This window comes from Aegilops tauschii, chromosome 4 (genome assembly GCF_002575655.3).
Source record: "Aegilops tauschii subsp. strangulata cultivar AL8/78 chromosome 4, Aet v6.0, whole genome shotgun sequence".
NCBI lineage: Eukaryota > Viridiplantae > Streptophyta > Magnoliopsida > Poales > Poaceae > Aegilops > Aegilops tauschii.
The window spans coordinates 384,615,877-384,630,873 of record NC_053038.3 but is presented as its reverse complement, the minus strand read 5'-3'; positions in this window follow the sequence as shown (position 1 = coordinate 384,630,873).

The following is a 14,997-nucleotide window of genomic DNA, read 5'->3' as shown; positions in this document are numbered from 1 at the left end:
ATGATGAAGCGAAAGGTTATTGGTACCATGGGTACGACACAAACTTGGATTCATGCTTGTTCTTCCAGGTGGAATGAAAAAATAAGGAAGATCAACGTAAGCTTCGCTCATCGTCGAAATGTTGTGCTCCGAGAATAAGGACCAGGTAGCATAGTTAAAAGTTGGCACGATAAAAACATAGCCGGTCAGGCTAGGAATGACTTGAAGGATTATTTAACTCATAAGCAACGAAATTACTTAGAGTTATTTATTCGGAGTGCGGGATCGATTCACTTATCGGTGTTCTTGAGTGACCAACCACTCAAAACCCAGGGATATTGGAATTGGTGATCAATAGTAGTTCGATGAAGAACTCATAAGAAGTTATGTAGTTCCAGCGATATTCCCGAGATACCAAGGGATAACACTCGAGGGTAAATCAGAATAGAGGTTGGGCAGGCATATTGGTTTGCAGAAGACAAGTGCTTTAGCTTGTCTGCGAAATGGGATCAAAGAAGAACAAATGGTCGGAACCACGATTGCAAAGGATCAATTCACCGATACCAAAGGATAATATATCAAGGAAATAGTTATTATTACAAGAAGCTTCCATGATTGGATCTACATCGTGTCCATGGGCATGAACACAAAGGTTCAAGGTCGACTCCCACTTCTTCAATGCATAACCTTTCATTCACTCCTCTTTTTCGAAGAAATTGTAGTGCAGAAGATTTATCTGGCGAAGTACCAGAAGAGTAAGACTCGTGAGAACTCTCAGGTTCACACGGGTTATGGAAGACATAAGTTCAACCCATCGGGGCCTTTTTACGAATCTATAGAACCATCAACCAAGCAAAATATACGAGTTCGAAAGCAGAGTATCAAAGTCAAAGCAGATGATACAATTTACCGAAGGTATTTTGTATCAGGGAAAAACTCACAAAATTTTGGATGTGAAGGACACTGTCGGATAACAACCCAACAATGGATCTGGCGATTCATGACAGAATTGATGTGAGTATCGGTAATCAATCAGATGAACAAGGGGATGCAATGGCAACGACTTATAGAAACGTCTGAATGATTCGATGCTTGGGTACAGAGGAATTATGACTTCAAGACGAAGGATCGAAAGCAGAGGCTCTGATCAAAAGATGAGTAAGTTGAATAGAGTTAGGGTTGCACCCGATCAAACCTAGATTGGGCAAGAACCAGCTCATATCTGGAACGATGTCTGAGCCAGAAAGAAAATTTCCAAGGATTATTTGATGATTGCGAGTATTCGCGCACACGCTGAATCCATAGGAACAGAATGACAATCACAAAGAATTTTAAAGAATATTGCTAGACATATGGATTAATCCTAATGCAAGCAGGCAAGGAGAATCAAGAGCAATAGGCTGCAGAGGATTTTTGAAAGATCAGATAGCTTTTTCAGGTATTTTTGAAAGCAAATGAACAACTGGGGTTGAACGAACCCCGGTTAAGTGAATTATCCACAGTTCGAAAAGAAGCTGCAAGTAGAAGGCATAAAGGATTCTCGGAACAACGGAGAGTACTAGTGGTATCTTGTAATAATAGGAGCAACTAGGGATGAAGGTACAAGCGGCAAGGATGTTATTCATGGGGATTATCGGTGGTCGGGAACTGCAAGGCAGTTGGCACAGGGTCTCGAGAAACATCGAGGAGTATCTGCATAATCTTCTAGCGAACCAAGCGATCATTAGTAATGTCGGGGCTCTCCAGGAGGAAGTGGGTACGAGAACCTAATGTCAGAGTTAGTAAAATGTTTAACCCGAATAGACGAGAGTTCAAAAAGATCCTAATACCACCCAATGGCGACGTGGGCCCGTAAGACACATAGCCATGTTAGTAAAAGTTTTTGTAGTGACTAGACTCGACTTCGGCCAAGGAGTTGGAAAGGGGGCTACCTACAGGCAGTCGGCTCTGATACCAACTTGTGACGCCCCCGATTCAATCGTACACTAATCATACACGCAAATGTGTACGATCAAGATCAGGGACTCACGGGAAGATATCACAACACAACTCTAGACACAAATTAAAATAATACAAGCTTTATATTACAAGCCAGGGGCCTTGAGGGCTCGAATACACAAGAGTCAGCGGAAGCAACAATATCTGAGTACAGACGTAAGTTAGACAAGTTTGCCTTAAGAAGGCTAGCACAAAAGCAACATCGATCGAAAAGGCAAGGCCTCCTGCCTGGGAGCCTCCTAACTACTCCTGGTCGTCGGCGGTCTCCACGTAGTAGTAGGCATCGATGGTGGCATCTGGCTCCTGGGCTCCGACATCTGGTTGCATCAACCGGAAAGAAGAAGAAAGGGGAAAAGGGGGAGCAAAGCAACCGTGAGTACTCATCCAAAGTACTCGCAAGCAAGGATCTACACTACATATGCATCGGTATCAATGAAATGGGCTGTATCTGTGGACTGGACTGCAAAATGCCAGAAGAGAAGGGGAAAGCCTAGTCCTATCGAAGACTAGCATCTTCAACAGCTTCAAGCATCTTGCAACATCAGAAGAGAGATAAGAGTAGCATAAAGTAAAGTAGTAGAAGCGTTATCAACCTCGACCAGAGATCCTTTCTCGACTCCCTGCGAGAAAGCAATCCCAGAGCCATACTATCCATTTCTCATATCCATGTCTCATCTCAAGTATCCAGTTCTAGTTGTATCGATCGGGATACAATTCCAAGCGTCCGTTACCGTAGGACAGGCTATCGATAGATGTTTTCTTCCCTGCAGGGGTGCACCAACTTACCCACCACGCTCGCTTAACTCCGGCCGGACACACTTTCCTGGGTCATGCCCGGCCTCGGCCAAACAATACGCCGCAACCCGACCTAGGCTTAATAGAGAGGTCAGCACGCCGGACTAAACCTATGCCCCCAGGGGTCATGGGCCATCTCCCCGGGAACTCCTGCACGTTGCGTGGGTGGCCGATGAGCAGACCTAGCTACCTCCTTAAAAAAGGCAGGAGCTTACCAGTCCAACCCGGCGCGCGCCGCTCAGTCGCTGACGTCTAATAAGCTTCGGCTGATGCATACGACGCAGAACGCCCATACTATGCCCACGTGATGGTTAGTGCTATCAGGTCAGACGCCCCTCGGATCAAATATCCAAATCGTAGTGGATTAGGAACGCGCGGTAACAAGCAGAGACTCACGAAAGATGTGACCCCGTCGCCCCGTCTCGAGTACTTGCGGCAAGGGCTAGGAATGCCCGGCCACGCCTCGTAATTATCTCGCGGGCACCCTCCAGGTCAACCCGACTCCACATCACTCGCGGGTACCCCTCAGGGTCGACCCGCCTTTCCAAGTAACAGCTGTAAAGTCCAAGTATCCGTGTGTCCAAACATCAAGGGGAAAACTCGAGGAATCACCCCCGATGAATTCCACTCGATGTAATCATCAAGGTGAACGTAAGAGGAACCACCCCCGAGGTTCACACTTGAGGGGTTCCACAACAGAGTCGTATCGGAAGTGGTTAAGGCGGAATCAGCCCCGATGACCACGACTGAATAGCTACACTACAGGGTTAACATCAGAAGTGTTGTAGAGGTCTCACCCTCGGCACTCGATAGTAACCCAGTAGTGTCGAGCAACTAAGGGGAAAGTGATGTGCGGTGCCGGGGCCTGGTCTTCGATCCCGTCAATCGGGTCTTCAATGATGAAGCAGGGGCAACAAGGACAAGGTGGGGGTCACTGATGGATCACTAACCAACCTATACTAAGCAGTTTAGGATAAGCAGGTAGGGTACAATGAGCAGGTTACAAAAGCAGTCTATGCATCAGAATAGGAGCAAACAATTACAGTAGCAAAATCTAATGCAAGCATGAGAGAAAGGAAATGGGCGATATCGGGATGATCAAAGGGGGGCTTGCCTGGTTGCTCAGACGAGAAGGAGGGGTCGTCGGTGACGTAGTCGATCACAGGGGCATCAGCATCGTCGCGGGGTCTACCGAAGAGAAGAGGGGGAGAAACAGTAAATACATAGCAAGCAAGTGCATAACAGGACAACAGGCAGAGCTAGACGTGTTCTAACGCGGTGCTACACGGTACCGTTGAAGAGGGAAGTCAACCGGGAATGTTTTCCCAGTTCCGGACCTGTGTCAGACAGATGACCGGAGGGGGAAAGTTCCATCTTCAGATAGTTAGAGGCATCTGACAAGTAAACGGACTGTGTATTCGGATTCGTCTCGTCGTTCTGAGCAACTTTCATATATAATGTTTTTCGATCCGAGCTACGGTTTAATTACTATGAATTTTCAAAGTTTTAATCATTTTCTATATTTTTTTGGAATTGATTTAAAACGGGTTGACCAAGTCAGGTTGACTGGTCAAAAAGGGAGGGGTGGCCCATATGTCATAGGCTGTACCTAAACGATTAAATAAACTAACCTAATTGAATAGGACCCACATGTCATCTACACATAGACTAATCTACACTAATTAATCCCTAAAACTAATCTAGCATTAACCTAATTAGACCGGCCACGCTAGGCAGTACGCAGCCAGCGATGCATGGCTGGGCACGCAAGAATGGGAGTGCACAGCGGCTCAGCAAGCAGCAGTAGCAATCAACAACAGTAGTAGGAGGCAGGAGCAACGTTTAGAGCAGCTCAGCAGTGCGGCAGCAACACGCAGAGCAGCGCAGTAGCTAGCAGGGCAGGGGACACGGCCCGGGCAGACGTCCGCGCGCGAGGAGCAAGCGGGCGTGGCCTTGGGTAGGAGCAGGCAGCAGGAGCAGCATGTACGCGACGTCAGCAGCAGTACAAGGAGCAGCGGAGCAATGGCAGGGGCGAGCGGGAGTAGCGGCCGAGCGAGCGAGGCGCGTCGGGAACGGGAGCCGCAGCGCAGTCATAGGCGAGCAGCAGCAGTCGGCGTGAGCGGCTCGTGAACTAGCTAGCAGCGATCAGCAGCAGAGCAGGGGAGCGGGCAGCGGCCGGAGCCGGCCTCTAATGGCGACGGCATCGAGTAGTGGCGGCCGCCGGAGCTCGGACTCGGTGGGTTCGCGGACACAGCCTTGCGCGTGAAGAGTTGACGGGCTGGGAGAGTTCTACGCGATGCCACAAGCATGATGGCGTGCTCGGCTGGTCCGAGAACGGACAACGACAGCGGTGACAAGCATCGGCAGCGCCGGCGAGAGCAACGACAATGGCGGCAGCAGCTACGAGCATGGAATCGGCTGGTAAGGAGAGGGGTTTCGAGCGGGAGCTCACCTTGGAGCGCAAGAAAGGCTCGTCGGGGTTCGGGAGCAGCGGTGACGGCCGAGATCGATGAGGTTCGCCGGCGAGGCAGAGGAAGAAGACGACGTCGTGGGCGACGCAGCGGTGGCTCCCGGCTCGGTCCGATGGGCGCGGACGACGTAGCCGAGCATGGCGGGGTCTTGGCCGGACTAGCTGGGCTCGGGGGCGACCGGGAGTGCGAGGGCGACGGCGGCCATGGCGGTGGATGTTTCGGGTGCCGCCGAAATCGAGAGAGAGGGCGGGAGAGGGGGAAAGTGAGGTGGTCAGGGGTTGCAAGGGGGTCGAGGGGCGTCGAGGGAGACCTTATCCGCGTCGGGGATGCGGCGGATGGCCGCCACGTGACCGGGCGCCATGGGATGGCCGCCACGGCTCCCCCTGTTACTGTACCGGAGGTAGGAGGCAAGTGGGGGTGTGGGCTGGGCGTTTTCTGTAGCTAGCTGGGCCAAAGTGGCCAGTAGCACCTCTCTCCCTTTTCTGTTTTCTATATAAAAAATTATAACTGTTTTGCATATTAATTTGTTAGCAAAAGAGTTTTGTAAAAAGTGTAGATGCCCACATAATTAGTATTGCAATATTTTGAGACCACACACAATGTTTCACATCATTTGGAAAATTATAAATATTTGCTTATTTTGGAAAGGCCAATTTAAATGCTTTTGGACCACTTATTAATTTCCTAGGAATTTATTTGTGAGTCAAACCAAGTTGGTTTCAACATGACATTGATCAGGAAAATTGTATAGAACTATTAGAACATTTTAGTTTTATAGCTTGAGGAGAAATAATTTTGACTTGAATTTGAGTTTGAACATGAATAGTGATTTGGATCAAGTGAGGATTAGCAACAGTAATGTGACGACATGGCACCATCAGCAGGGGTTTACTGTAGCTTAATTATCCGGGCGTCACAACGATCTTCTGATGTGGAAGAAATAAAAGCGACGGACTGCATAATAAAGGTCCATATCACAAGTGGCAATATAAAGTGACGTTCTTTCGCATTAAGATTTTGTGCATCCAACCCTGAAAGCGCATGGCAACCTCTGCTTCCCTGTGCGAAGGGCCTATCTTTTACTTTTATCTTCTACCTTATACAAGAGTCATGGTGATTTTCACCTTTCCTTTTTACATTTTATCCTTTGGCAAACACAGTGTGTTGGAAAGATCCTGACATATATATATAATTGGATGTAAGTTAGCATGAACTATTATTGTTGACATTACCCTTGAGGTAAAAGGTTGGGAGGCAAAACTATAAGCCCCTATCTTTCTCTGTGTCCGATTAAAACTCCGTAACCACAAGTATTGTGTGAGTGTTAGCAATTGTGAAAGACTAAATGATAGCTGAGTATGTGGACTTGCTGAAAAGCTCTGACATAGACTCTTTCTAATGTTATGATAAATTGCAATTGCTTCAATGACTGAGATTATAGTTTGTTGGTTCTCAATGAAGTTTCTGATTCATACTTGACGTTGTGAATAGATTATTACTTGAGCATAAGAAATCATATGACAATATCCATATATGTTGCTGTTATAAGAATGATCATGATGCCCTCATGTCCGTATTTTATTTTATCGACACCACTACCTCTAAACATGTGGACATATTTATCGTTATCGGCTTCCGCTTGAGGACAAGCGAGGTCTATGCTTGGGGGAGTTGATACGTCCATTTTGCATCATGCTTTTATATCGATATTTATTGCATTATGGGCTGTTATTACACATTATGTCACAATACTTATGCCTATTCTCTCTTATTTTACAAGGTTTACATAAAGAGGGAGAATGCCGGCAGCTGGAATTCTGGGTTGGAAAAGGAGCAAATATTAGAGACCTATTCTGCACAACTCCAAAAGTCCTGAAACTCCACGGAAGTTGTTTTTGGAAATAATAAAAAATACTGAGCGAAGAAAATACCAGAGGGGGCCCACACCCTAGCCACGAGGGTGGGGGGCACGCCCTACCCCCTGGGTGCGCCCCCTGCCTCGTGGGCCCCTTGGTGGCCCTCCGGTGCCCATCTTCTGCTATATGAAGTCTTTCCTCCGAAGAAAAATCATAAGCAGGCTTTCGGGATGAGACTCCGCCGCCACGAGGCGGAACCTTGGCGGAACCAATCTAGGGCTCTGGCGGAGCTGTTCTGCCGGGGACACTTCCCTCCGAGAGGGGGAAATCATCGCCATCGTCATCGCCAACGCTCCTCTCATCGGGTGGGGGCTAATCTCCATCAACATTTTCACCAGCACCATCTCCTCTCAAACCCTAGTTCATCTCTTGTATCCAATTCTTGTATCTAAGTCTGGGATTGGTACTTGTAGGTTGCAAGTAGTGTTGATTACTCCTTGTAGTTGATGCTAGTTGGTTTATTTGGTGGAAGATCATATGTTCAGATCCATTATGCATATTAATACCCCTCTGATTATGAACATGAATATGCTTTGTGAGTAGTTACGTTTGTTCCTGAGGACATGGGAGAAGTCTTGCTATTAGTAGTCATGTGATTTTGGTATTCGTTCGATATTTTGATGAGATGCATGTTGTTGTAGCGACCAGACCTCAAATGGTCTGTGCTGCTGTGCACCAGTGTCATCCCTGGATCAGTAATGCTGACACGCACAGTACAAACGGAGGATTTATGACAAAGTAGCAATCACACACTTATTACATCGAATATCTCCAAAGAGAATAAGTATGATAAATATGGCTTAAGGCCATCTAAAACGATAACAGCGGAAGACTTGGAAGATAAGTGAGTCCATCAACTCCAGCGGCATCACTGAGTATAAGACCACGACCTAAGGCACCTTACTCGTTGTCTGAAAAGTCTGCAACATGAAACGTTGCAGCCCGAAAACGGGTCAGCACATAGAATATGCTGGCAAAATAACACATAGAGAATAATGAACATAGTGATGCTATACTACATGCATATTTGGCTGGTGGAAAGCTCTATGGTTATGGTTTTGCGAAAAAGCCAATTTTTCCCTACTGCAAAGGAATAAATTTTGTTTAACTATCATGGTGGTTGTTAAACATTGAGATGGTTGACAGCATCTCAATCCCAATTAAGAATCATCATTAACCCAGCAAAATCAATTAAAAGTAACATGGTGATGAGATTCACATGATAATCCAAGTACTAGATACTCAAGTTGTCCATAACCGGGGACACGGCTAACCATGATTAGTTTGTACACTCTGCAGAGGTTTGTGCACTTTTGCCCACAAGACTCGATCGCCTCCGCTTGATTCTCGCACTACATGATGTTTGAGAAACGGATGACCGAGACACAGCCTTTCAGGAACAATCACTCTTTACTCCGGGTGGACAGTTACACCTACTTTCCCCTACATCTGCTAGCCCACCTCTTCAAGAGATCATGTAACCTACTTAACTATGCTAGAGCCCATAATAGCTTGTGGCTGCACACGGAAGTTTCTAGCATGAATAATCTTATGATCCCTTTGAGCCTGGGTGGCGGTCCTTATACACACAGACAACACTGGATTCTCCAGGTGCCTCAATCCACCCAGATGTGATTTTTAGTTGCCACCTTAGGTAAACCATTATTAACAATCTCACATCTGTCATGAATTTCACTCAAACCCAATCCACGTCTACGAGCATAGCATGGAAATATAATAGCAACGTAGAAGTAACTCCCAAGGGTTTGATAAATAACACAGGTAATGGGTACTACCTCAACTACTTCCCAATTCCCACAATTTAATTAGATCCTAATCATGCAATGTTTGAGGAAATAGATCTAATGCAATAAAAACTGGGTATGGAAGGTATGATCAAAGTGTTACTTGCCTTGCTGATGATCCGCGAAACCTAGCGATTCAAAGTAACAAGCGGCACACTCCGGGTACTCTATCGCAAACAAACAAGCAAACAATAAGCACTCATCTAATGCACAGGTAAAACTCGAATGAAAAATCCAAACAGAAAGTTCAACTTAAGAACTCCGATTTGCGAAAAGAATCAACTCGAACGAAGCAACGAAAGTCAAACGGCGAAAGAAACAAGCTTCATTTACTAATCTGAATCTAGGTCAAATTTTACAATAGCAAAAACTTGTTTGAGTAGGTTAAACGGAAAGAGAATTTCGAGACGAAACTCTAGGCGCTTGAATCGCCTGATTCCGATAAACGAGCGAAAAGTTAAACAAAAACGAAGATCCGATCAGAAATCGAGATCTGAGATAATCAGGAAAAATCCGACGAAAAAGAAAAAACGGACGAACGGTTAAAGAACGAACGTTCGTTAACAGAGAAAATCCGACGAACGCGTTCGTTAAAACGAACGGGTCGGTGAACGTTCACAAAATAACAAAACCGAAGAAATAAACCGATCTAGGGTTTTTTTTAAACAAAACCGGCAAACGACGGTGAGGTGTACCTCGTCGGGGCAGGGCTCCGGCGGGGCTCCGGCGAGGGCGGCGGGGTGCGGCGGGGCTCGGGGGTTGCTCGGGCCGGCGAGGGGCGGCTCCGGCGGCGGCGAACGACGAGCGGGGCGGCGGCTCGAGGCGGCGGCGGCTCGGGAGGGCTCGAGGAGCGGGTACGGGGTGAGGGGGGGGGGGGGACGGCGGCGGCTTATAAGGGGGGGGGGTGGCGGCTTGGAGGAGGGGGCAAGGCGGCGGGGCTCCCGTGCTCGAGCCGGACACGGCGCGGCGGCGGCGCTGGCGTACGCGGGGAGGAGACGCGGGGTGGGCCGGCGGCTTGGCTGGGCCTCGGCCCGGTCGGGTGCGGCGCAATTTATTTTTTAAAACGTTCCGCCGAAAAATTCGTAGAAAAATAAATAAAAATCCAAAAAAGATAAAACAAATTTTCCCCGTCTAGTTAGAATATTTAGAACATGGTGAACATTTTTTTGACACAATTGTTTTTTGAAAACATGCAATATTTTTTTAATGCATAAAATCCGAATAAAATCCAATAAATGATTTTAACATTTTTCCTCCAATATTTCAATTGTTTTGGAGAAGTCATATTTTCTCCTCTCATTTATTTTTAATAAAATATTTTTCCGGAGAGAAAAATAATTAAAACCAAAATCCTCGTTTTATTATTTGATGAAAACCAAATATGAAAATTCGAGAAAATCCCCAACTCTCTCCGAGGGTCCTTGAGTTGCTTAGGATTTATCGACGATTCGTCAAATGCAATAAAATATGATATGCAAGATGATCTATGTATAACATACCAAATTGAAAATTTGGGATGTTACAGTTGTCTCTCCTCTAGTGGTGTTATGTGAACATCGACTACATGACACTTCACCATTGTTTGGGCCTAGAGGAAGGCATTGGGAAATAATAAGTAGATGATGGGTTGCTAGAGTGATAGAAGCTTAAACCCTAGTTTATGCGTTGCTTCGTAAGGGGCTGATTTGGATCCATATGTTTCATGCTATGGTTAGGTTTACCTTAATACTTCTTTTGTAGTTGCAGATGCTTGCAATAGGAGTTAATCTAAGTGGGATGCTTGTCCAAGTAAGGACATCACCCAAGCACCGGTCCACTCACATATCAAATTATCAAAGTACCGAACCCGAATCATATGAACGTGATGAAAACTAGCTTGACGATAATTCCCATGTGTCCTCGGGAGCGCTTTTCTCTATATAAGAGTTTGTCCAGGCTTGTCCTTTGCTACAAAAAGGATTGGGCCACTTGGCTGCACTTTATTTACTTTTGTTACTTGTTGCTCGTTACAAATTACCTTATCACAAAACTATCTGTTACCTATAATTTCAGTGCTTGCAGAGAATACCTTGCTGAAAACTGCTTGTCATTTCCTTCTGCTCCTCGTTGGGTTGGACACTCTTACTTATCGAAAGGACTACGATAGATCCCCTATACTTGTGGGTCATCATGATTCCATTAGTGGTGTCATGTGAACATCGAGTACATGGCACTTCACCATATTTGGGCCTAAGGGAATGCATTGTGGAGTAGTTATTAGATGATGGGTTGCTAGAGTGATAGAAGCTTAAACCCTAGTTTATGCGCTATTTCATAAGGGACTGGTTTGGATGCAAAAGTTTGCTATGTTTAGATTTTATCTTAATACTTTTCTAGTAGTTGCGGATGCTTGCGAGGGGGTTAATCATAAGTAGGAGGTTTTTTCAAGTAAGAACAGCACCTAAGCACCGGTCCACCCACATATCAAATTGTCAAAGTAGCGAACACGAACCAAACCAACATGATGAAAGTGATATGATGGAATTCCCATGTACCCTCAAGAATGCTTTGCTTATCATAAGAGACCGTTTTGGACTGTCCTTTGCCACAAAAGGATTGGGATACCTTGCTGCATATTATTTACCGTTCCCGTTACTGGTCGTTACAAATTATCTTCCTATCAAACTATCTGTTACCTACTAATTCAGTGCTTGCAGAAAATACCTTGATGAAAACTACTTGTCATTTCCTTCTGCTCGTCGTTGGGTTTGACACTCTTACTTATCGAAAGGACTACGATTGATCCCCTTATACTTGTGGGTCATCAAGGCTCTTTTCTTGCGCCGTTGCCGAGGAGTGAAGCGCTCTTGGTAAGTGGAAATTGGTAAGAGAAAATTATTACTATGTGCTGAAATTTATTGTCGCTTGTTACTATGTAGAATCATCCTTTGAGGGGTTTGTTCAGGGTATCTTCACCTCGACCGGAACCACAATTAGCTACCTCTCAACCTACTGCACCTATTTAAAATATTGGTTATGAAATTCCTTCGGGTATGATAGAACAACTGCTAGCTAATCCTTATGCTGGAGATGGAACTGAACATCCTGATATGCACTTGATATATGTGGATGAAATTTGTGGATTATTTAAGCTTGCAGGTTTTCCCGGAGATGAAGCTAAGAACAAGGTTTTCGCTTTATCTTTGAAGGGAGAAGCATTGGCATGGTATAGGCTATGCGATGATATTGGATCTTGGAACTGGAATCGATTGAAATTAGAATTTTACCAAAAAAAATCCTATGCATCTAGTTCATCGTGATCGGAATTATATATATAATTTTTGGCCTCGTGAAGGAGAAAGTATCGCTCTAGCTTGGGGGAGTCTTAAGTCAATGTTATATTCATGCCCCAATCATGAGCTCTCAAGAGAAATTATTATTCAGAATTTTTATGCTTGGCTTTCTCGTGATGATCAATCCATGTTCGATACTTCTTGTATTGGTTCTTTTATGAAGAAGACTATTGAATTCAGGTGGGATCTTTTAGAAAGAATTAAACACAACTCTTAAGATTGGGAACTCGACGAAGGTAAAGAGTCAAGTATTAAGCTTGAATTTGATTGTGTTAAATCTTTTATGAATACCAATGCTTTTCACAAGTTTAGCACTAAATATGGACTTGACTTTGAGATAGTAGCCTCCTTTTGTGAATCATTTGCTACTCATGTTGATCTCCCGAAGGAGAAGTGGTTTAAATATCACCCACCTATTAAAGAAAGAAACTAAATAACCGGTAATAGCAAAAGATGAAACTCTTATTTATAATGTTGACCCAGTTGTTCCTACTGCTTATATTGAAAAACCACCTTTCCCCGCTAGGATAAAGGAACATGCTAAGGTTTCAACTGTGGTCAATAAAAAATTATATAAGAGCAACTAAACCTTCTGAACGAATTAAGGTAGAAGTGTTGCTATGGTTAAAGATCTCTTGGTAGAAAATATTGATGGGCATGTTATTTACTTTTGTGATGAAGTTGCTAGAATTGCCAAACCCGATGAAAAAGATAAACATAGACCCGTTGTTGGCATGCATGTTGTCTCAGTTAAAATAGGAGATCATTGTTATCATGCTTTATGTGATTTAGGTGCTAGTGTGAGTGCTATTCCCTTTACCTTATACCAAGAAATTATGAATGACATAGCACCCGCTGAAATAGAAGACATAGATGTTACTATTAAACTTGCTAATAGAGACACCATCACACCACTTGGGATTGTTAGAGATGTTGAAGTCTTGTGTGGGAAAATAAAATACCATACTGATTTTCTAGTCCTTGGTTCCCCACAAGATGACTTATGTCCCATTATCTTTGGTAGAACTTTCTTGAACACCGTCAATATGCTAAAATAGATTGTGAAAAAACAAACTGTCGATGTTAGCTTTGGTGATGAGTCTCGTGATTTTAATTTTTCCAAGTTTAATAGACATCCTCATAAGAAAGAATTACCTAGTAAGGATGAAATAATTGGTCTTGCTTCTATTGTTGTACCTCCTACTGATCCACTAGAACAATATTTGCTAGACCATGAAAATGATATGCACATGCATGAAAGAAATGAGATAGGTAAAATTTTCTTTGAACAACGACCCCTGCTCAAATATAATTTGGCTATTGAAACTCTAGGACGTCCTCCTCCAGCTAAAGGTGATCCTGTGTTTGCATTACAACAATTGCCTGACACTTCGAAATATGTTTATCTCGATGAGAAAAAGATATATCCTGTTATTATTAGTGTTAACCTTTCAGAACATGAAGAAGAAAGATTATTGAAAATTCTGAAGAAGCACCGTGCTGCTATTGGATATACTCTGGATGATCTTAAGGGCATTAGTCCCACTCTCTGTCAGCATAAGATTAATATGGAACCTGATGCTAAACCCGTTGTTGATCATCAACGATGTTTGAATCCTAAGATGAAAGAAGTGGTAAGAACTGAAATATTAAAGCTTCTGGAAGCAGGTATAATCTATCCCATAGCTGATAGTAGATGGGTGAGCCCCGTTCATTGTGTCCCTAAGAAGGGAGGTATTACCATTGTTCCTAATGATAAAATGAACTCATTCCACAAAGAATTGTTACTGGCTATAGAATGGTTATTGATTTTAGAAAATTAAATAAAGCTACGAGAAAAGATCATTACCTTTTGCCTTTTATTGATCAAATGCTAGAAAGATTATCAAAGGACACCCACTTTTGCTTCCTAGATGGATATTCTGGTTTTTCTCAAATACCTGTTTCACAACCTGATCAAGAGAAAACCACCTTTGCTTGACCTTTTGGAACTTATGCTTATAGACGTATGCCTTTTGGTTTATGCAATGCACCTGCTACCTTTCAAAGATGCATGAATGCTATATTCTCTGATTTTTGTGAAAATATTGTTGAGGTTTTCATGGATGATTTTTCTGTTTATGGAACTTCTTTTGATGATTGGTTGAGCAACCTTGATCGGGTTTCACAGAGATGTGAACAAACTAATCTTGTCTTGAATTGAGAGAAGTGCCAATTTATGGTTAATGAAGGTATTGTCTTGGGACATAAAATTTCTGAACGAGGTATTAAGGTGGATAAAGCTAAAGTTGATGCAGTTGAGAAAATGCCATGTCCTAAAGATATTAAAGGTATTCGTAGTTTTCTCGGTCATGCTTGTTTCTATAGGAGGTTTATTAAAGACTTCTCTAAAATTTCTAGGCCTCTTACAAATATTTTACAAAATGATGTTCCATTTGTTTTTGATGATGATTGTGTAGAAGCGTTTGAAACACTCAAGAAATCCTTAACTTCTGCACCTATTGTTCAACCACCTGAATGGAACTTGCCTTTTGAAATTATGTGTGATGCTAGTGATTCTGCTGTTGGTGCTGCTCTAGGACAAAGAGTTGATAAGAAATTAAATGTTATCCACTATGCTAGCAAAACTCTAGACAGTGCCCAAAGAAATTATGCTACTACTGAAAAATATTTTTTAGTAGTTGTGTTTGCTTGTGATAAA